The sequence below is a fragment of the Balaenoptera musculus genome, chromosome 20 (genome assembly GCF_009873245.2).
Source record: "Balaenoptera musculus isolate JJ_BM4_2016_0621 chromosome 20, mBalMus1.pri.v3, whole genome shotgun sequence".
Classification (NCBI taxonomy): Eukaryota; Metazoa; Chordata; class Mammalia; order Artiodactyla; family Balaenopteridae; genus Balaenoptera; species Balaenoptera musculus.
This window is the reverse complement of record NC_045804.1, coordinates 55,520,855-55,544,701: the sequence shown is the minus strand read 5'-3', so window position 1 is coordinate 55,544,701 and position 23,847 is coordinate 55,520,855. Positions and strand designations below refer to the sequence as shown.

The 23,847-nt window shown below is 46.3% G+C and overlaps 1 protein-coding gene and 1 pseudogene across 2 annotated transcripts in view; one reads left to right on the top strand and one right to left on the bottom strand.

The window, feature by feature from the left end:
- Positions 1 to 23,847, top strand: part of LOC118887538 (heparan sulfate glucosamine 3-O-sulfotransferase 3A1) — a 275,512-nt gene that overhangs the window by 161,623 nt on the left and 90,042 nt on the right. Inside the window, exon 1 of one of the 2 annotated variants that reach the window (XM_036838420.1) lies at positions 23,752 to 23,831. The exons of the other annotated variant lie outside the window; for it this stretch is intronic. The gene's annotated coding sequence lies outside the window, so the exon portion shown is untranslated. Of the gene's footprint in view, positions 1 to 23,751; positions 23,832 to 23,847 lie in introns of those variants that run through there. 2 annotated transcript variants of the gene reach the window in all.
- Positions 7,497 to 16,277, bottom strand: LOC118887384 (annotated as a pseudogene).

The following is a 23,847-nucleotide window of genomic DNA, read 5'->3' as shown; positions in this document are numbered from 1 at the left end:
GGACAAAGGCGCTGCAAGCAGCCCTGGGGAGCAGGGACTCTGCTAGGAAACCAGCTCAAGGTCAAGTGGCCTCCCCTTCCATCAATGCCTTCTAGAAAGTTTGCTCGGCAGAACCCCTGCTTGCCCTCCCTCCAGGGTCTCACCTCAGACTTGGCCGCTTACTCACCACCACCGGCAACTTGCTCAGCATCCTTGTGCCTCTGCTTCCTCGTCCTCGCCCTGCATCTGTTGTGTGCACTATGAAGGATGCATTAAAGGGTGCGCACATAGCAAAAGCAGGAAACGTTAGTTATTGTCATTAGCTATCATCGGGGGGTCCACTCTGACCACAATGGGTGAGTCAGGCTGGAAGCAGGGGATCAAGCAGATACAGGGGACAGAGCCCCAGAGTTGGGCTTAAAGCCAGTCCTTGTTTTCCAGGCCCCCACCGAAATCACTGCGAGGTGGATCCACTCCATGACAAGGGGACCTCGGCTAACACGTGGTGGCCCTCAGTGCTTGGTGTGGCTCCACGCGGCTCACATATATTGACTCCTTGCAGATGTCACCACAAACCTAGGACGTTGTAACTGTTTGTATCATTATCTCCATTTCTCTGAGGAGGCTGAGGTCTGTGGACGTGCCTGCCCAAGGCCACATGGGATCCTAAGGCTGCCCAACTAGCTCGCAGCGTGTCGTCTTACCCACACCAGCCTCCACCAGTCAGAGCGCAGGAGATGGAGAGTCCTAGGACTAGATGGGCTGTCCTGGGCTCACCCCTCTAGAGCTCCTTGCATCGAACTCCTTCATTTTGCAGAGGAGGGAGCTGGGGTGAAGAGATGGTTTTGGAGGAGGCCGTGTAGCAGGGCAGTCTGAATCAGAGAGGCTGCCCAGAGTCCTAACTGTGCTGCAGACCAGCCCGTGACATCAGGCAGCTCAGTGACCTCCAAGTCACATCTGGGTATGATCCCACACCTGGGTCTTGCCTCCTGCCTGCCTCACAAGGTGCAGGGAAGACCACCCGGGAGGACTGGGCCTGGTGAGTGCCCCCTGGATGGTGATGGGGCCGCAGTTCTTGCCCAGGTTTATGCAGCCTGAAGCGGTGGAGCCTGGAGGCCTGACCCAAAGGCCGACTCCAACTCCAGGATTCTCTTGCCTGCTGCTCACTGCCTGGAGAGCAGAAACAAAACCCAGCCAGAGGTCTGGTGAGGTCCAACCTTGACTCCACCTGACGTGGTTCCCAGACCCTCAGAGCCCGGGAGGGTCACAGCAGTCGGGGCAGCAAGAAGCAGGCCTGCCTACGTAGGTCGGTGCAGCCACTGTGGGAAATGGCATGGAGGTGCCTCAAGAAGCTAAACATAGAGCGACCATGTGATCCAGCAATCCCACCCCTGGGCATGGATCCAGACAAAACTGTAATTCAGAAAGATCCATATGCGCCCCTGTGTCCAGAGCAGCACTATTCACAGCAGCCCAGACATGGAAACAACCCAGATGTCCATCCACAGGTGAAAGGGTGAAGAAGATGTGGTGCATAGGCACAATGGAGTATTACTCAGCCATAGAAGAATGAAATCATGCCATTTGCAGCAATGTGGATGGAACTAGAGATGATCATACTAAGTGAAGTAAGTCAGGGGCTTCCCTGGTGGCGCAGTGGTTAAGAATCCACCTGCCAGTGCAAGGGACACGGGTTCGAGTCCTGGTCCGGGAAGATCCCACATGCCGTGGAGCAACTAAGCCCGTGCGCCACAACTGCTGAGCCTGTGCTCTAGAGCCCCAGAGCCACAACTACTGAGCCCGTGTGCCACAACTACTGAAGCCTGCGCGCCTGGAGACTGTGCTCTGCAACAAGGGAAGCCACCGCAATGAGAAGCCCGCGCACTGCAATGAAGAGTAGCCCCCGCTCGCCGCAACTAGAGGAAGGCAGCGTGCAGCAATGAAGACCCAACGCAGCCAAAAATAAATAAAGTAAATAAATAAATTTAAAAAAAAAAGTAAGTCAGAAAGAGAAAGACAAATACCATATGATATTCCACTTATATGTGGAATCTAAAATATGACACAAATAAACTGATCTATGAAACAGAAGTGGACTCACAGGCAGAGAGAACAGACTTGTGGTTGCCAAGGGGGAGGGGGAGGGGGCGGGGGGAGGGATGGATTGGGAGTTTGGGGTTAGGAGATGCAAACTGTTATATATAGAATGGATAAACAACAAGGTCCTACTGTATTCAATATACAGTACTGAACTATATTCAATACCCTGTGATAAACCATAATGGAAAAGAATATGAAAAAGAATGTATATATGTGTATAACTGAATCACTTTGCTGTACAGCAGAAATTAACACAACATAGTAAATCAACTGTACTTCAATTAAAAAAAAAAAGAGGGCCTGCCTGTAGGAGGCCTGCTTTTCCCAGATCCAGGGGTCAGGTTAAACTGATCCTCATATTTGCCAGATGTCCGTTTTCTAAGGCTCAGTTCATCTCTGTTCATTGCCAGGTGCTAGAGACACACAGATGCACACGGAGAACTTAGAGAGGAGAAGCCTGGAAAGTACCCAATGACCATGCATGGGGGGTGGGAGGAGTTTAAGACAGCTATGTGGGAATTCCGAGAAGGGTTTGGTTAACACGGTTTGGGGAAGAGGGGGTGACACCCAGCGAAGTGCTGAGCGCTTTGTGTATGAAAGCGCATTTCATCCTTGAAGCATTCTCAGAGATAAACACAGTTAATTTCACAGCTGGAGCTTAAATGACTAAAGACACATACTCAAAAGGGTCAGAGTTAGAAGTTGGAACCTACGTCTCTATTGAAGCAAAAATCCAAACCCTTGCTACTATAGCACATTGCTCCTCGGCATTTATGGAGCACCTGCTGTGTACCAGGTACACTGCAAAGGACGTTATTACCTTATTTAATCCTCAAAGAACCCTTTGGAGACAGATGTTATTTGTCCAGATTTCTAGTAAAAGGAGGCTTAAGTAACATGCCCAAGGTCCCATAATAAGTAAGTAAAAGGGCAAGATTTGAACTCGACGTTGTTGAGCTCCAAAACCTATGCCCCTTTTACTGCACTTTAATTTTTCCCTTTCTCATTTTTTCTATAATTTTTAAACGAAACAGTCCCAAATTTGATCAGGAGTTTGATAATGCGTTGCCATCTTTGCCAATGAGCATATTCATCACCGTCACTACCAGACCTTTTCTTCTTATCTTAGGGACCAAATACTACCTCTCTGGCCCTGCACAGCTGCCGGATCACATCACTTCCTGTGGTGTAAGACTTCTAGGTCAAGTAGCATGGCGGTGCTGTGACCTTTGCATACCTATCCCATAAGTACCCCCTCCAATCCAGAGTGACCACCTGTAATCCTTCCTTCCACCTGTGTCTGGCATCCCATCAGTTAACAGATCCCTGACTTTCAAAGGCAGCTCTTCCCTTTCCATATACGCTCTCAAGTGCAGGGAACTCCCTCGAACTCCATCTCTGGTTTAAATCTCACCTTTAATCTCGGGGCCCAGATACATGACTTCCTAAAGGGCAGCAGAGGAGATAAATCAGGATGAAATAGGACAGCATCCTCACTGAAATATATAGAATGTATAATGGGGAGTATAAAGAATTAACTGGTTTAATGATTTTTCTGCTAAGATTATGGAAAGGTGACCAAGAATATATACCCTGTCATCCTGAGTGCAGGAAGAAGCTTCCGAGCCTTTTCTCTTAAAGGCAGCACATATTTGTCAAAGGAGACATTTTTCATACAAAATCCATGGCCTCTGCATAGTTGCTGCTTTCCTTTCGTTGTTTTTTGAGCCCTCTGTTGTTCTTGCGTTGTGAGAACTCTCTCCTTTGGCTGATGGCTCTCTCGCTAATCTCTTTTTCTTTGTCCCCTGCAACCCAGAAGGCGATGGAACAGCAGGGCAGCAACAGACAGGTGGAAAGGAATGCAGGTCAGTCTAGGAATAACCAGACTGGCCCTGCTCTTCAGATAGGGTGACCAACTTGTCCCAGTTTTCCTGGGGACTTTCTCAGTTTTAGAATGGAAAGTCCCGCTTCCTGGGAAACCCAGACAAATCAGGATGGTTGGTCACCCTGTCTTTCTAAGATGAGAATAAAAAGGGGTACGGGTGTAAAACTACTGTAAAAAACTAAAAATTTTCCTAGAGTTTCTTTTCTTTGGAACTAAGGAGACTTTCTAGAGATGACAGTCCCCTGGCATGTGTGTTAGAAACACATTACTGAGCCCACCCCAGAGTTCCTGCTCAGGACGTCAGGGTAGAGCGGAGAATCTGCACTCCCGGCAAGTTCCCGGGTGATGTTGATGATGCTATCCCAGGGACCACACTTTGAGAACCACCGCTTTCCAGTTTATGGGCTTCCCTCCAGGAAGTGCAGGATTTCTCCGACTGTGATCACACCGGAACCATCTTGCCACTAGGCCTGACCTTGTACGTGCCCATTGAGCCATTTTATTCTTGCTAAAGTCTTTATTGTGCAGACAGAGAGAGTGAGTGCCAGACCAGCGACGTTGCCACCGTTGATTAATGAGCCCCCTGCAGCCCTTGAGCCTTCGGGAGACCCTGGCATGCAGCTTTTGCCCTCAGAGCCCTGCATTTGGGGGAGAGAAATAAGAGGTCTCTTTAGAAAGCCCCCGGGTGAAGGCTTGGAGGGGCTGGGCGAAGCTACAGATCACTGGAGAAAGCCCAACCTGACCCTCTCCAAACCCACAACAAAACCTTTTCTTGAGTGATTAGCCCCAGAGAAAGGTGATTTGTTAAAGCCCTGGGTTCACTGCTTTTGTGTCCTGGGCCTAGGACATCTGGCAGGAGCCAGAGAGCCCTCTGATAGCGGGCTTGAGCCCCCATTCTCATCCACTGGACTGTGCATCATTGAAACACTGGCCACTCATTCTCATGCTAATCCGTGAACTCGGAGAGCAGATGTGAAACATTTGGTTCTGTTCTTGCTCACTTGTAAAGAACTAATGCAACTTTTTTAAAAGGGAAGGGCAGAGCTGGGCTGAGAGAGGGGTGAAGGTGAAGGGGGAGAGAGGAAAGGAGGGGACTGGGGTGAATTCCAGAAAGAAAGGAAAGTTTACTTGAATGACTTTCTGTCTTGGTGGGCAAAGCGCCACAGCTTATGCAAACTCCAGCCAAATCAATATAAGACAGGAAATGCAAATTAATATTAAAGTGGTGGGATACCTCCAACTTGCAAAGTAGACAATATTTATAGGATGCAAAGGCAGAAAGGCATAGAAGGCTCTCCCCACTAAGCTCCCATGAGTCTTTTTCTCTCTGTCTTGTGCAAAAGCTTTATCTTCTGGGACATGGAAACTTTATTCCGGCTCCTAAAGATGTACTTGACAAACTTAATGGCACACTTTATTTTATAGTTAGCATGCCGTTTGAAAATTGAGATAAGTTTAAGGGGAAGCTGGTAGTTGTTCAAAGGAATATATCTGTATTTCTATATGCATTTCCTTTTTTCTCTATTGATAGAAAAATACATATGGATTTTTAGAGCGAGGGACAGATAAATAACTTCTAAAGCTGTCAGGCATTTAATACTGTTATTCCTATGTGGTTCATTTGACTAAAGTGCCTATATTATTGATTACATTGTAAATCTGTTAATGACAGCATTAATTCAGGGGAATATCTAGATTTGTTTCCTACACTGTCATCAGGAAAATTCTTACGGAGGAAGACTTATGATACATTTGCTGATGGCGGACTGTCCCTCTTGCCCAGGATTTGTGGCCTATTTAATGCATGCCACAGACACAGGCTGACATCGGCGAAGCATGCCAACTCGAAATTGTTTACAACTGTCACCGAAATGTCCTCTCCGTGCCACCAGCTAGCATCACTCACTTTAACAGTTCTGCCGTGTCAATAGCCTCTATGTGCTAAGTGACCAGACTGCCGCCTTCCACGTTTGCACCTTTCAAGAAGTCTCTGAAGTTAGGGTTGTCCAGACTTCCTCAGTGGTGAGAATAACCCTTCCCTCGGGGTAAATGCTTGTTATTCAAAGAACTTTCTGGGCCCTCCACTAGAGATCCTTATTCAGTAGTGAGGGCAGGCAGGGGTTCTAGCACACCTAACCAGGGTCCCAGGTGAGTCTGGCCAGCAGAAAACTCTGGGTCACATCGCCCAAAAGAGTGTGTTTGTGACAGTTTTGGTGAGAGCAGGGGTCTCAACGTATAACCTGAGCTGCATGCCTTCTGCCCCTTCTCTGGTGCTGCGCTCCACCTTTGCTGTTCAGGTGTTTCGGAGACCACCTTTGACCTTTAACACCTTGGCATGCTTGTTTCACTTTACTGCCATTACCTGGAGTCCTTGGCTACTTGTCTCCTGGTAGCTGGTACTCGGTTCTCTCTCCTGTCGGTGGCTCCCTGTGTAGGAGGACGGACACAGGGACACTGGGTGATTAAGTCCCTTCAGATTCTGCTCAGCTCCAGGAGAGCAGCTTGGGGTCCTGGTGAAACAGCTCTTTTTAGTTTTGCCACCCAGAGAGACCCTGAGAAGGGGCTAATTTGATCACAACGTGCCACTGATGTCAGGGCCACCACCTCGTGACTGCCCTGTCCCCGATTTGTCGTTCCTTCTGTCACTAACTGCCCTCTTTTCCATACCTGTAAACTAGATAACACACACACATGCACACGCACACCCTTTCCAAAATTCTCAAACATATTTGTAAATAGCCCTACCTATGGGTGAGGTCCAGTCATTTCTCGGAGGGCTACTGGGCTCTTCCAAATTAGAGGCTGTGATGAGGCACCTGAGGTGACCCCAAGCATCCATATATAGATAACGAGGCCTCCTCTTTCCTGAACGCAAGGAAGCGCTCAAAAAACGGTGTCGCAAACTGCACCGGCCACTGTGGGCAGCTCGGCCAAGATACCACGCGCCGAATCTTTAAAAAGAGTCGTCATTTCTTCCCGGTTCATTTCATCGTCTCTGCCCACGTTTATCGCCACCTCGATGCTGTTATTCATGCCGTTCCCCTTGCCTGGAAGTCCTCTCCTTTCCTTCCACCTACCCAAACTCTAAGCGCTAAAAAAAGGAATCTTCTCCTCAGGCTTCTGATTCTTCCAGCCTTCAGTGAGCAACTTCTTTTCTGAATTTCTAATCCTGCGTGGTCTTTTTTTTTTTTTTTTTTTTTTACAACATTTAAAGTGGGATTTATTTGATGAATTGCATGAAGCTTTCAGAACATTTGCTGCAACTCAAGTAGAAGGAGGCAAGTGTTCACATAATATGTTAGCCTGTAGTCAAGAAAGACATTTCAGCTAAAATACGTCAATCCCCGAATCTGAAATCATTTAAACATTACTGATGTAGTATTTGGAAGAATTTCTGTATACAAGATTTTTCAGACCGACATATAGTACTCAATGCTTCAAGGGCTAGGTAAAATTAATTCTCTTTTGTTCAACAATGCCTCCTTTCCACTAGATAAAGTTTGGTCTCCAGTCCCACTATCCAGTGCTTGCCTTACATTGAGTCGTACTTCACTGGACCACATAAAGTGTTTACATTATAAAAGGCTTCTAGATCACTTGGTTCAAGTGTAATAGCTGGTTTCATTAATGTCCCAGGAGCAAGGGAACTCTCCAATAATTCTCAGGTTGATAAATTTGATTTTCCAAGTATTCTCCCCAAAAGGGCAGTGGATGAGTCCAAAAATCTGTTCAAAAATGCCCAAACAGGTGTTCCCTCGGTGGACGGTCCCAGCAAACTCCAACCATAATGAGACCATGGGGAGAAGAAGCGCGTTTCAGTCCAGGGGAATTTAGTGTGGGACTGAGAAAAAGATATTCTTCATTCACTAGTGACAGCAGACGAAGGCTCACAATTTCTGCTCCATGGTAGTCTATCACATTTTGTTTCAGATGTGTTGTAATAGAACCTAAGCTTGACATCATGCCAGAAGTGCTGTGGCCCCCATTCTTCTTGAGGTGGTCCCAGAATAGCATTCTGAGAATTAAGAAGTTCAAAGAACCAGTGACAGAATTCTTCACCTAATTGACGAAAATCAAACTTTTCAGCTTTTTTATCTTCTTTCTCCTGCTGTTCAAAGAGTCTAATGTCCTCTGTCTTAACTGGCTCTAGCATTTCCTTCAGTTTCAGTTGTGACTGCTTTTTCCAGTAATCCTTCACATGCTGAATAAGATTGTGTTTTTCAGTAGCTGGAGGTATAATAACCCCCTGTGCTGCCAAGTACTTAAATATGATTTCTCGGTGGACTTTCTTACGCCTCCGAAGTTCTTCTGCACTTAGTACACTGACATTGCGCGAATGGCATCGTGGTGGCCCTCAGGCTGCACCAGGAGGTTGGTGATGGTGTCGCACAGCGCCACGATCTCGTCGTTGCCCAGTAGGCCGAGCACGTTACGACAGCCCTCCACCTCTGGGTAGCTGAGCCCCGACTTCTCGACCCCCAGAAAAGGGGGGGAGAGGATGCCAATAACGTCGCCCCTTTAGGCCCACCAGGCTGGCACCTTGGCAACAGATACCCTAATCCTGCGTGATCTTTATTGCACAATTTGCATTTGACTGCTTATCGTTTGTATCATTAAATATCATTTCAATTATACATTTTCATTAGATCCATGAACATTATAAATTCCATTTTGGCATTCCTTTGGCCGAATTCTATTTCTTTGATGGGCACTTATTTTCTTCCTTTTACTGTTAATGAGCTTTTCGAGTGCCTGCCTTCTGTTCTAACTAGATGGTCAGTTAGTGTATCCGTTGGAAAAGACGTACTGAACACCCACCATGTGCTGGGGAAATGTGTTGAAGGCAGATTTATTTTCACTGTCATGGAGCTCACAATCTTCCAGTTTTCTCCAGTAAGAAACCACTGTTTCCTCAAAGAGAATTACATGTTTTAAAGTCCTTTATTCCTGCTGTGGAGATACCCTCGAAAACAAGATATAAAGCACCCATCCCACAAGTTTGGCTGCAAGATGTTCCCATTGTCATGTCTAAAAGTAAGTAAAAGGGAATAATAGCAATTACATACTTACCATTTTTGAACACTTTCTATGAGTCAGGCACTCTATAAAGCCTTTTATATGTATTAACTCATTTATTGCTCACATCAACTCAATTATGATAGACAATCACATTACTGTTATCTTCATGGCACAGAAAAGGAAACTGAAGCCAGGAGAGATTAGGTAACTTGTCCAAGATCAGGCAGCTGACAGATGGTGGAGTCAGGGTTAAACCCAGATATTTCAACTCCAGAACTCAGCACAATATAAATGTTAGTTACTCTTTCATATAACCCCTCAGTCCCTCGTCTGTAAAATGGGGATGTTAGGTTTGATCTGATGTATCCCAGTTTATTTCTATAACGGGTATATGATCAGAAATTCATCTGTGTATAAATTCCAAGGATTTTTTAATGATAAATTTTACTGAATTAAGAGTGTCTACACTTAGTGGTTGAGTATTAGATATGACTCCACCATGATTCAAATGTACATGAAGGTATGATTTATACCTATTTTCCTTCTGTCAGCAGTCCTTCATTATGTCAGTTTGGTGATGTAAATTTAATGAAGTTAAACTGCAGCTGCTCAAAATTGTGTGACTAATGACATTGCACTTCAGTTATAATTGGTACTTGATCCAAGGATGCTAGAGGTACACCTGGCAAGGTTAGTTCTACAAAAGGACCAGCAGGGCTGGTGGCAAATGCTTGCTATCCTGTGAAGTCATGTGTGTTGGCCAAATTGATAGGGAACATTTGCTAAGAAGCCTTCTGGGGCACACCGTTGGCCCTCAGATCACTGCAAGTGCAGTAGAGTGGAAAGATCACAGCCAGGCAGATCTGCCACGCATCCCTGCTGACACCTGTTCCGCTTTCTGAGCCTGGCCCAGCATCTAAGATCCTGTAGGAGAGCTGTAAGGTTTAGACTTGATACAGATAAAGCATCTAGCATAAAGCTAGTATTTTGGACTTGCCAGCCTCTATGATCATATGAGCCAATTCCAATAAATAAATAAATAAATAAAATATATGGAGAGAGATGCATGTAGAGATGCATGTATGTATATGTGTATTGGGTTGTGATGAAAAATGTATTTTTTACTCTAGGTCAAGGTCAAAAACAGTTTTAAAAGTACTGCCTTAGGTCTTGTCATGACCAATAATTGCACTATCTCCAAAAGCCTTGTAACATCACATCTTATTTCTCTAGTCACTCACCTCAGATCCACTGGTGTTACTATTTCTCACTGTTTGATACACACTCACACCTTCCCTTTTCTCCCACTCAGCTTAGGTTCTGTGGTTTTCATACAATCTCTCCCTTAACTTCCTTTTTCTTCTTTGACTTCAGAGTATTTGTTTGACAAACTCCACCTTGGTTTGTCCCTAATCTTGATGTATTTCAGCCTGGACCCAGGCAACAAACTGCACATGACTCAAGAAAATACAACTGTGCTGATTTGTTGTACTTTAAGTTCGTGGCCGCAAGTGCCAAGTGGGCTACTGTGCTACATTTCTGGATAAATTCACTCCCCTGCTCTTAGACAGTACAGTTTCACACCCTTGTGTTTGTTTTCAATCTCAGGCAAACTCTATCCACAAGGAGGCAAAGACACCTGTTTCCATTTTGTTATGTAACTAAAGATTCCGTGATAAAGAGTGTATTTTTTTCCTAAGACTTAGTAGAAGTCTCATGAAAGGTTTTAATTAACTGGGTTTGGGTCATTGGCCTGGTTGTGAACAAATCACTATGGCCAAGTTCTGGCTTTTGTGCCCACCCCCGTAAAGCAGGCTGGACCCATGCTTCCCAGGCCACGTGGGCTAAGAATGAGGGAGTGCTCACTCCCCAAAGAGATGTTTTGGCTCCCCCCCATGTAAAATGAGACAGAGTGTTCGTTCCTACCTTGTATATGAGGTTCATAACACAGTGCCCAGCCCATAGCAAGCAAGCATTAGCTCGATACAAACAGCACATAGAATAGCTTTGGGATGTAGACAAAGTTCTACTTAGATAAAATCTATAACCCTAAAAACTTCCATCACTGAACAACCAAAAAATGAAAATAAATAAAATATGATCTCTATTCTTGCTCAAGATTCTAGAACAGAACAACAAAATGCATCTAAGGAAAGAAGAAGAAAGGAAATAATAAACTTACAAGCAAAAATCAATGAATCAGAAAATAGAAAATGGTAGTTTTACTTCTCAGTTTTTTGTTTTTGAACAAAATAAATAAGCGTACATAACTCTGGGAAGCTTAATTAAAAAAATAGAGGGGAGGCTAAAACACAAGTGTACTAAATAAGAATTAGAATCATGAGATAAACAGATACAGTGTTTTAAAAATTATAATTGAATACTATATACAATTTGAACACTGCTGAATAGAATGATTTTAGCATGTTTTATGTCTATTAAGCAAATATTATACAAGTGAAACACAAGCATATTGTCATAGAAAGAAATCAAACAATTAAGTACAGCAAAACCAAGAAATCCCCTTTTCCATATCTCTTGAACTCCTCTTCTTAAAGATAACCACCGTCAAGAGTTGAATGTTCATTGTTTTCCCCCACTGAGGCATTTACATATGTGTGTATTTATGTCTTCGGTGTCATATGGGAAAATCCACATGTGAGATAATATTATCCATGCTGCTCTGGAACTTCCTTTTTCACTTAAGCAAATGAGTTGATGGTAAATCTAGTGTTGACATGTGGATCTACCTTATCCAATTTTACAGCTTCAGCGTGTTCCTTGGGAAGGTAGCCTTTTAAATTACTTAACCACGTCTCTGTTGATGGACATTTAGGATGTTAGCAACTTTGCTGTTATCAACAACATGGAAATTGAGCATCTCTGCCTCTTTGGGCACAAGTGCAAGTATTTCTTTAGCATAAATTCCTGGAAGGATTTATCATTTCTAGTTTGATAGAGGGTGGCAACTCACCTTCCTAAAAGTCAACACCAATATACTTTTCACATTACTCTTTTAGATTTTTTTTTTTTTTTTTTTTTTTTTTGCTCATTCTTGAAAATCTTTTCTATCATCAGTGTTTTTACTCTGGCAATTGGATGAGGCCACCCGGCAATATATCTCATGCTTTCACTGCTCCCCAGCAGTAATTTCTATTACTTATTGATCAGAAGAGTCAAAAGATAAAGCTCCCTCCTCAGTTTCATCTCTCCAGACTTGGGAATATTAGTAAAATTTCTCAGGTTTATGTCTCTTCACCAGAATGGTTTCTAGGTATTGAAACAGACATAGGAGCAGAATCAAGTTTATCCCCAGCTCTGCTCAAATTGAATTAGGTCTCCTCTCTTTTTCTTTCCTCCCTCCCTCCCTCCCTCCCTCCCTTCCTTCCTTCTTTCCTGATACATTTTGTAATGGGAGAGAGGTAGCTTGTTTCTTAATTTTTACTCATTTCTTTAGGTATTGGCAAAGAGATTTTCTGTGAAGAAATTTCAATCTTAAGGCAGAAGTCGAGTTGATTCTTTTCTATGAATGCAATGGTCTCTTGATCATCACTGACAATATTAATTTTACTTATTGAAAAGTGCTTTTGCTTCTTCTTTTTGCAATTTTACCTGTGGATATTGTTCCTTCTTTTAATGCAATTAAGTATCAATCTTTCCTGGTGGTTCAAAGCAGGTTAACCAAATGTTATTACTGATGTTTGACTATTTTGTAGCCTACAAAAACAGTGAATTCATATTCTGCAAGTCTCGTAAGACCCTCTGTTTCTCTGCCTATGCTTTTCTATGTAGTTTGGTCACCGATAGGGTTACTGGGTTGGGTGGGCTGGCCCCTTGTGAACCAGAACCTCTGAGGGCTTCCCACTGCGGGGCCACACTGCAAGCAGTGTGGGCGGGAGGGGCAGAGGGAGGAGGTTGAGCACTGCTTCCCATTTCATCACCCTGAGGAATTACTCCTCCACTTTTCATACCCACCTGTTGACTATGGCATTGAGACTACACGGGACCACGCTCATCTCTGTGACAGCGTCTCCGACAGCAGGGGTCCCCAACCCCTGGGCCGTGCAAGTGAAGCTTCATCTGCCGCTCCCCATCGCTCACATTGCCGCCTGACCATCTCCTCCCAACCACCGCCCCCCGCCAGCCGCTCCCCTCCCCCCCGGTGCCTGGTGCCAAAAAGGTTGGGGACCGCTGCCCTACAGCATGTTGGATAGCACTTGGTTCCCTGTATCTACTCTATTCTTCTGTCTTGCTTTCATGCATTCTGCAACATTTCTGGTCTACTTGTTACACTTGTTACACTTTTTCCTTTATTTTCCTCCCCATAAGGTAATGAGCATGCTCACTTGACTATATTGATCTAAATTCTCATGAATGATTTTTTTTTTATAAAGATCAGGAATTATTTAACTTTTTTTTTTTTTAAATTTTATTTATTTATTTATTTTTGGCTGTGTTGGGTCTTCGCCCCTGTGCGAGGGCTTTCTCCAGTTGCTGCGAGCGGGGACCGCTCTTCATCGCGGTGCGCGGGCCTCCCACTATCGCGGCCTCTCCTGCTGCGGAGCACACGCTCCAGACGCACAGGCTCAGTAGTTGTGGCTCACGGGCCCAGTCGCTCCGCGGCATGTGGGATCCTCCCAGGCCAGGGCTCGAACCCATGTCCCCTGCACTGGCAGGCAGACTCCCAACCACTGCGCCACCAGGGAAGCCCTCATGAATGATTTTAAGGTATAATTACTGACTCAAGAAATGTTAGAAAATCTGAATATAACAACCATGATTTTTTAAAATTGTTGATGAATATCCTTCCCCATTAGGGCTCCAGATCTGAATTGCTTTATGGATAATTTTTATATTACTCTCATATAAATAATTATACTCTTGCAGAGCACGGAAAAAATGTAGAATTTCTCGTGTCCTTTTAGAAAGCCAGCTTAATCATAATAAAAACACCTGACCAAAATTGAATACAATAAAAGTTTAGCCTTTTGAATGAATATAGATACAAGCATCCCAAATAAAATCTTAGCAAAACACATACAATGGCAAAATAAAATAATAATAATAATAATATAGCATTACCAAGGAGGTGAATATGAGTACACTTCAACATTAACACAAATTGATGTAACATAAAATATTACATCACAGAAAACAAACCAAAAAGAACAGGTATCTCAGTATCTGTAAAAGGCCTTAAACAAAATCTCATTTATAATTAAAGTGTATTTTTATATTAGAAATGAAGTTAGCTAATTCTTTAATAAGATGAAGACTCCTTAGTGGAAAAAAGAACAAACATCATACTTAAAGGTCAAATACAGAATTATTCCATAAATAGCATAAACAGAAGAAAGACATCATATTTTATCATCATTTTTTAAAAAAATTTATTTATTTATTTTTGGCTGTGCTGGGTCTTCGTTTCTGTGCGAGGGCTTTCTCTAGTTGCGGCGAGCGGGGGCCGCTCTTCATCGTGGTGCGTGGGCCTCTCACTATCGTGGCCTCTCTTGTTGCGGAGCACAGGCTCCAGATGCGCAGGCTCAGCAACTGTGGCTCACGGGCCCAGTTGCTCCGCGGCATGTGGGATCCTCCCAGACCAGGGCTCGAACCCGTGTCCCCTGCATTGGCAGGCAGATTCTCAACCACTGCGCCACCAGGGAAGCCCTTTATCATCATTTTTGCATTATTTTTATAGTTCTAGCCAATGCAATGTGGCAAGAAAAATGAATGAGTTAGACTTTTTGGAAAGAGGATTTAAAATTTTTGTCAACTAGAGATTAAATAATTGTCTAACTGAAAAACATTGAAACTAGTAAGAGTATCCATTATGGGTGCCAGTTATTGAATATATGTGGAAAAGGTAATAACTTGCTTATATATCAAGGAAAAATCATGAAAAATATCTTGCGGAAAGATTCACTTACAAAACAATCATACATTTAACTCATACAGGAATAACCATAACAAAAGACGCAGGAATTTTATGAAGACAATGAAAAATTCTTCCTGTGGTCATGCAATATAATTCAATAGAACAGAATAATGGTGATGATATAGAATAAGGCATACCATGTTCTTGGAAGGGACTATATTGTATTATATTATATTATATTATATATACCTGAATTTCCCCTCAAGAAATCAGTAAATGAAATTAAAGTCCAGCAAAAATATAAACAGCATATTTTGGGGGATAATTGATCTAATAAACTTAAATTTCTAGGAAAATAAAGGTGTGAGAATAGTCAAGACATTTTGGAATGGTAGTTTAGGGTTTGGAGTCTCACAGTGATAGTACATAGTAAGTACTATAATGATAGTGTGGTAAGTACTATAATGATAGTACTATAATGATAGATAGTAACAGATGAACAGAACAAAATAAAATGTCCCAGGACAGATTCAAGTACGTATCAAGCTAAATATAAGAGAAACATGTCATTTCAAGTCAGCAAGGAAAGAATAGGTATTAGGAAAACTAGTTCATCATTTGTGAGGGGAAAACATTGAATGGTTACCTTACAACACAGAGAAATTCTTTAGGTAAGAAACATACTCAGAATATCCCTTTCTTGGTAACTTTCCCTGGTCTCATTCATAATCTCTTGAGATATTTAGTACACTGGATTGAATTCCCCTGTTTATAAAGGAAAAAAGAGACCTAATCATATACAAAGAAGGAACTATTTTTTAAAATCAATATATATCCATGTCTAAAAATGTTATTTTTTTCCTGGGCAAATGGTCTATAAAAATCACATTCCTATATAGTCTGGGATTTGAATTATTCCAAATCCTTTAAAAGAGTGAGAGCCGTGTCAGAGGCTAAGCTGTAAAAAGCTCAGAGGTGAGCTTGGGCTTTTAGTGTTTAATTAGTAAAGATAAGCATTATCTTTGCAGCCCCAGCTCATATTATGCCAGCAGTTGAAGGGCAGAATGCTAAAGAGAAGGGGCGATCAGATGGATAAAATGACCAAGTCAATGTGCAGAAAAATATCAGCAGTAATGAATCTTGCAGTCTTGCACTCAGTTGCTTAATAATATGTCTGGAAAAGCTATATGATTGTGTAGAGACAATAATCAGAACTAAAAAGGAAAATAAAAACATTTGTTGAAAGAGGTGCTATGCATGGGTGTGTCAAGGCATGCCTTATATGTTCTGATGAGTTAACTAAGCCTAGGGGTCTACACCTACTTCAGAGAGTGTAATGAGCACGAACGTCTCAAGCTGGAAATCAGGTGTGCACAGAGTAACTTTCTCATGCTTCTGAAAACGGAGCTGGATTTCCATTTTTAGCGCCTGTTTTTCACAATGACAGAAATGTAATCTCAGTCCCTTCTGGGGACCCTCAGGTCTCCCCCTCCCTCCCCTTCCCTCCCCCTGCCCCCAGTCTCTGCTCCCACTCCATATCTCTTGCTTGGTCTTAGAGATGCCAAGATATCATAGGGAAGCTGGGTTTTGGCCATTGTCACCCATCCACTGGGCGTCTGATGGGCTGTACTTTGTCCTTCCTGTCCTTGGTCACCAGCCCACGCCTATCACAGTCGCGTCATGCCTTGTTCCAGACCCCCAGGCTTCTCCAGACCCTGCATCCTTCCCCAGACCCTGCTCCCTCTCAGCTGATTGATTCTTCTTCCGTGCCTCTGGAGTTGTGAGGGGCCCCTCGGGAGTTGTTGCTGGTGCTTTCTGAGGAATCCACAGCCCTTCTCCTCTTCTGCTGTCAAGCCGCTCTGAGGTGGGGTAACTCTTTGAGGCTCGCCGCTTCCCTGGGTCCTGCCTGGGGACCGAGGCACAAAGCCCCTTTGCTCTCAGATTCCCTCGGCTCATCCAGGGGGTCGATGTCTCTCCTCCAGCTCCTGCCTTGGGAGGGGGGCAGATAGGAAGCACCAGGCTGTCGCTCTCCTCCTTTCCCTCTGACTCATACCTGCTTCTCCTATAGCATAAGGAGAGTTTAAAGATCTCCTCTAGAGGTGGAGGACCAAGGAAACTCACTCTGATGGCCCTTATCCTTCAGGTCTATTATTTATGCCCCACATCCTTCTAAAGTTCACCTAAAAGATTAACTCAATTTTGATCTACTACCATAAAAAGTATGTGATATCTTTTAAATAAAAGAAATACCAATATTATAATAAACCAAAGAAAAAATTATGGACTCAGCATCCTCTACTCTCAGAAGAGAAACTGAGAATAAATAAAAAATAACCATATAGCCCTCCTTGAATCAACTTTTAGCTCTCTATTATTTATTTAAATAGGTCCTGCTTTTCAACTAACAGTTCTTATTTCTTCTTGCTTAACTTATATTGTAGCCTGGAGATTTTGAGAACCTGAGTGGTCAGTCTACTGAAAATGTCCCTTGATCCTTTTGCATGCTAATTCACTTCTTAATAAGGTGTATTTCAAAACCTGCACCCATTTCTTTCATATGTCACAGAATCGGAAAGAATTGACTCAGGACAGAAGCAAGATGCATGAGAAAATCTCTGTGTAATTATCAAGCTTTCCAATTATTTTTGGCTAAATCAATAATTCATGAAAATTACCTTTTGTCAAGACCTTAGTTAAAGCCCTATCCCTCGGGGGAGGTGGGTCCCTGGAGAAATAATAGAACAAAGAAAAATCCAGATACTTGGTGAAATGTCCCCCACCTGGTCTCAAAGTAAACCAAACCCTCACTATTTGTAGCTGAGGCTCCTGTACGTTCAGAAAACATTTGTCCTTCGAAGTTCCTGACAACAGCAAGCCTTTGTAAAGTTTAGGATTACATTTCTTGATACGTGTTCCTGAGAACAAGGAATATTATTGGATAGGGCATGGGTAATGGGAGTCCATGGTCCAAAAGCCTTGGAAAACATTGGATTAAGCAAAATTTAACTGGTATCTTTACTGAAAAGTCACTTCAGAGACTGTAACATGCTAATGTTTATCAGGAATGCTCAAGAGAGGGTAGTCTTTCAAATCGATCACAGAATACTTTGCTATGGAACATTTCCCAGGATGAGGGCTATATCTGGGGAAACTCTGGCCTCTTCCAACATTAGAAATGGCAAGAAAAGCCTTGAGCATCCACTCAGAGTAAGACCTAGTAGGAGCAGCTCCAGCACCCAGCACAATGTCTGGCCTTCAGGGGATATCACTAGTCTCTCTCCCTCATCATCCTTTCTTGTCCAAACTACAAAGACTAATATTGGTCACTAACGGTGGTAAGAACACTTCTTAATATTGTCTTGTAATAATTTTGTTTATTTTGTTTCTCGGTCGAACTACCACCATGCTCATCTCCATCTGCAAAACTCTTACTCCTTCTTCTACAAGGTCCTTCTTAAATTCCACTTACTTTGGGAATTCTTGGTGATCTTTCTATTTTAATGGAACTCTTATGACTCACAGCATAGCCATTAATACATATTAATCAACATGTCACCTGAGATTGGGAAAACCATTTTGCCCCCCACATGAGATGAGTAAGGATCATAGTGATCAAAATAGTCACTGGGACCTCTTGTCACGTCTGCTTCATCCTTTGGTGAGAACGGTCTTGTGTCCAACGCTGTGTCTTCAGTTCTGATAGTGACTTGATCTACCTTCAACTCCCACTTGGCCATTTGACTGCTACCTACTCAGCTCCATTTCTCCAATCCTACTCGCAGGTCCCCAAGTCAATTTAGAGCATTCACCAGCATGCCCAACTGCAGAGACAGATGAAAAAACCGACTAGCAAACACACATCAGGCCAACTGGAGAAGGACCCATTCAGTGGCGATACTTGGAATGGCTTCTGAGCTTTCTTTCACTGCGACATCTGCCCTATCACAGATTTTATGTTCCTTTGTAAGATATTTTAGATTTTCTCTACTTGTACCCTCTGCTAACGTTACAGTTTGGGATTTTATGATTTCATGGCTTACATCTAACTCTGGACTCTCCACTGGGTTGTCTGCATCCAAGCTTTTCTAACCAATCCAGCATTCAGCTCGCAGAGTAATTTTCTAAAATGTTACCTTCACTATTCCTGGACTGAGCACAAGAAATCAGCCACTTGAATTTGAAGTCTGAAGATCGCAGACCCTAACATTTTTGTCTCTTAAGTTAAAAGAGAGAGCACTGAAACACTTCCTTAGGGCTGAAATAAGTATAAATGAAGATTCGGTCACAGGGCATTACTCAACATTTATTGTCTGTGTCTTGCAGCAGACACCTTAGTGCTTATTCCTTGTGACCTAAAATATCATGTCCCCCACCCCAGTCAATTCCTTAAGACACATGTTGAAATCCAGCACCTCCACCAAATCTCCCTCCTTATTTCTAGCTAATTATCAAGACTCCTGCGTTCTTCTCTAGTCTTGTTTTTGTGCTAATTCTAGTTCCCCCGGTGCCTTCCCCAGGCCAGCCCACACTTGGTTCACACTGAAACACAAGCGGTTTACACTGCACTATGCTCCCTCCCGTCTCTTGGCTTCTATGTGGTGCTCTCTCAGACTGGGATGCCCAGCCCCCAGTCCTCTAGGTTCATTAGTTCATCGACAGATCTTCACCAGGCATCTCCTTGCACCAAGTAATATGCTAGATGTTCCAGGTGTGCCACTGAGGCGTGGTTCCCAGCTCCTTGGAGTACTCAGACTCTAACGGGGAAACACAGACATCACCACACACCCGTAACGTTGCAAACCCTCATGAAGTCTGTAAGGAAACTGCCGGGAACTTTGAGAATCTGTACCAGGAGACATGATCAAACCAGGGACAGGGGATGCAGAGGGAAGGCATCCTTAAAGATGTGTACAGCTGACATCTGAGGGATGAAGAGGGTGTACATTCTAGGTCGAAACACCATGTGCTTTGGGACAGAAAGCGACAGGGCACATCCAGGAGCTGGATGTGAATCTGGTGAGTGGGCAGCACACCTGTGTTCAGCTGAACACGACGCGATTTTGCATTCTAAAGAGTGTGTGTACGTTTTGTCTCATTAAGATCATAAGCTCCTAAAACAAGGAGTGGGGCAGTGGAGCGCCATAGCGTTGTTCCCGAGATGGGTCAGTGTTCTGGGGGAAGGGTGGCGGTATGAAAGGTCCCGTGAAGCACCCAAAATTCTTTGAGGAGAACCATTCATGAATCCATGCACATCGACACCAGACACTCCTCTCACCAAGAACAACATCCTCATTTGTGCCGTCCAGCATGGGAGCCACTAGCTCTCGTGGTGACTGAACATTTGGCATGTGGCTCGTCCCTATAAAGCAGTGCTGAAAGTGTAAAACACATACTGGATTTTGAAGACTTGGTATGAAAAGAAAGAACATAAATGACCTCGGTAATTTTTACATTGACTACATGGTAAAATCACATTTTTAGGTATGTTGGCTACCTTAGTAAAATTAATTTCACCTGCTTCTTTTTACCATTTTTAAGGTGGCTGCTAGACATTTTAAATGACCTATGAGGCTTGTGTTCATGGCTTATATTTTATTTCTAATGTACAGAGCTGCCCTAGAGCTAGATGTGGTGTGAGTGGTCCTTAGAACCCTGTCTCCTACATAGTGTGGGTGTTTAATACCCACATAAAGGAAGTACCTGTGCTGGGAATGTAAAAGCAAAACGCATGGTATCCTACCATGTTAGAGCTAGAAGGGAACTTGGCGACCACCATTTTCCAGATGGGAAAACCCAAGCATGTTTTGTTTGTAAACATTTATGGGATTGCATATACTTTCAGAATAACTTTAAAACTGCCTTTCTTTTTTTTTGGTCTTACTTTTGCAAGTCAGACTGAAATCCCAAGAGACAAACTAGAACATATTAAAGCTCAAGTTAGTATTAAACCTCAGCTAGATTGTTGATGTCCAATTTTAGGACACAAAGAGGCATTAAAGCTTGGCAGGACTTACTGTTCATCCTTGTAAAAAAGCCCATTGCTTTACGGCAGTGGAACCTAACAAGCTCGTCACTAGTTTACAGAATAGGTTGGGACTGGCACTTCATAAACAGAAAACCACGTCCAGTCCTGAGTATTTATCCAACCGGCACAAACACAGCGATTCCACCCAGGCACCGAGTCGGAACCATCAGGTCCCCTTTGGAAGGTTAAAAAGGACTTAAATTCCACGTCAGATAGAGCACAGGAAGCAGAAGTTTCCCCTGTGAGTTTCCTGCAACCCTAGCTCTGCTGCCGCTGCCAGCCCGGGTCAGCACCCGCAGCGCGCCCCGAAAGCAGCCTGCACAGCTTGCAAGGGTGGGTATGAGGAGGTCAGGCTACCGCCCACATTGCGGGGCGTCCTGCCGAGACGAGGAAGCCAAGAAATCAGGAACAAATCGGACTGGAATTAAAAACCACCCCATGCAGGTTCCACGGGCCACCTCCCTCCATTAAACAGCAAGGCGATTTGTATCCCTTCCTGACCTGCTCTCCGAGGAGCGCAGGGAGAGGATATAGGGTCAGGGGAGGCAAGAGAAAGAGGAAACCGCTTAGGAAAGGACATATAACTCCTTTAGCGAGGCGAGCGCGCGCGCACACACACACACACACTAGTGCAAGCAACACTAAAAAAATCCCTTAAAAACTGGGCATATGGATTTGGAATTGTAGCTGATATAATTTTTTAAATCTTAATTTCTCCCCTTATTTATTGGCTCATTTCCTAAGAGGTTGCTCCTTTCCAGTTCCTGGGGAACTCTGATCATCCTAAACGAATACAAAGGAAAAAATCAAATGAAAAAACAAAAAACACCAAAAACTGCTGCGGGGAGAAAAGGCTTTGCTCCGGAGCCGGCAGTGGACAGCAGGGTAGGTGGAAGGTGAAGCCGCAGCGGAGGAATTCAGTTCGCCCAGGACAAATGGGGGCGTGGCGCGCGGCTCGGTCCCGGGAACCTCCGCCAACAAAACTTCTAAAGGTTCGCGGAGGTGGCGGGGGGCGGGGCGGAGCGGGGGAAGGATGTCGCGACTCCGGAGGGAGGGAACCAGGGCCCTCGGAGGGGTCAGGGCTACGAAGGGCTGAGCGGCGTCGCAGAGGTTTGGGAACCCCTGATCCAGCGAGCGGCTGGCTGGGTGGAAGTCAGGCCCCTGGGGATCCGGCCGCCCTGGCTGTCAGTCAGACGCCCCGGGAGTCGCCGCAGACCCGGCAGCGCTCCGAGGGGGGCGAGGCCGCCGGCTGGGGTGGGCGGAGTGGGGAAGGGGCGTCGCCCATGTCGCCCCCGCCCTCTCCGATGTCATTGGGCGGCCGCCTCGGGGTCCGCGCCACCTTTTCTCCGTCGCACCCCTCCCGCCTCGCTGCGCTCGTCCGGGGGCTGGTCCGGCCTTGGCCGTTGACGTCACCGCCAAGTTTGCTGCCCTCGGAGCCCCACGTGTGGCGGCAGCGACGGCCCGGGAGGCGGCGAACGCAGTGGCCACGGCTGCTGACAGGTCCCGCGCAGTCCGGCTCGGCCACGCCGCTCCCAGGTGGGGCCCGAGAGCCGCCGGAGCGGCCGGGAGCGCACCAAGAGGGTCGGACGGCTCGGCGCGGACCCTCTGGCTCCCGCTCGGGTAGAGGGACTCGGGGGACCTCGCCCCGGGGCCGAGAGCGCGCGCCCAGGCGGGCCGGGGACCGAGGAAGCGGCGGCTGGGAGGCACTGTGTCCGCCGCGGTCTGCAGCGCACGGAGCTCAGCGGCCCCGGAGCCGCACGTCCCCTCACCGGGACCGAGCGAGGGATGCACGATCGCTGAGCTGGGACTCGCGCCGAGAGGCCGTTCCGGCCCGGGGCTGAGACGCACGCCTTCGCCACCGCCGCCGACACCCCCATTCCGGCGACTCTCGGGGACCGGGGGCGCCGAGCGCGGCCCCGGGCTCAGGACTTGGGCGAGTCTCAGACGATGGTTTCTTAAGCACGGCACCACGTCCCCCTTCCCACCCCCTCGACCGGAGGTTGGGATTCCGCGCGGGGCTCCGGGGGCTCCGTCTCCCCGAGGAGCCTCGGCTGCCGCCGCCCGGGCAGCTCGCACGGCCGCAGGGGCGCAAGGCGATGTGGCCTCCGTCCAGCGCGCAGGCCCCCCCGGAGAATGCCACGGCACCTGGCGGAGTCCCGGCCTAGCATGGCCCGCGCGCTGCCCGACGTCGCCTCCGGCTAGGATGGCCCCTCCGGCCCCGGCCGGCGCCCACCCCACCTCGGCCGAGCCGCTGTCCCGCAGCATCTTCCGGAAGTTCTTGCTGATGCTCTGCTCCCTGCTCACGTCCCTCTACGTCTTCTACTGCCTGGCCGAGCGCTGCCAGACCCTGTCGGGCCCCGTCGTGGGGCGGTTGGGCGGTGGCAAGGAGGCGGGGGCCTCGGGTCGCGGTGTCCCGGCGGGAGGCCCGGGGGAGCCGGCGGCGTGGCCCGCGGCCGCGCGAGGGAAGCGCCTCCTGCAAGTGCAGCCGTGGCCGAGGCGCCGACCGCTCGCGCCGCGGGAAGACGGCGAGGTGGCGGCCTGGGAAGAGGAGCCCCCTGGCCTGGCGGGGAGTCCCGGCGGCTCCGGGGCCGGGAGCAGCGTGGCCGAGACGCCGCCGGGGACCTTGGCCCTGCTGCTGGACGAAGGCAGCAAGCAGCTGCCGCAGGCCATCATCATCGGCGTGAAGAAGGGCGGCCGACGGGCGCTGCTCGAGTTCCTGCGTGTGCACCCCGACGTGCGCGCCGTGGGCGCCGAGCCCCCACTTCTTCGACCGCAGCTACGACAAGGGCCTCGCCTGGTACGGTGAGCTGGGGGCCGGACAAGGCGGGCAGGCGGGGCGGGCAGAGCCCGGGGAAGGGGCTCGAGGAGCCCGTGGTGACGCCCACCCAGTTCATTGCCCTCCCCGGTTTCATGCAGAGGGCAGAGGGTCATCGGTAGTTGTCCTTAAGGTGAGGGGTCTCCTTC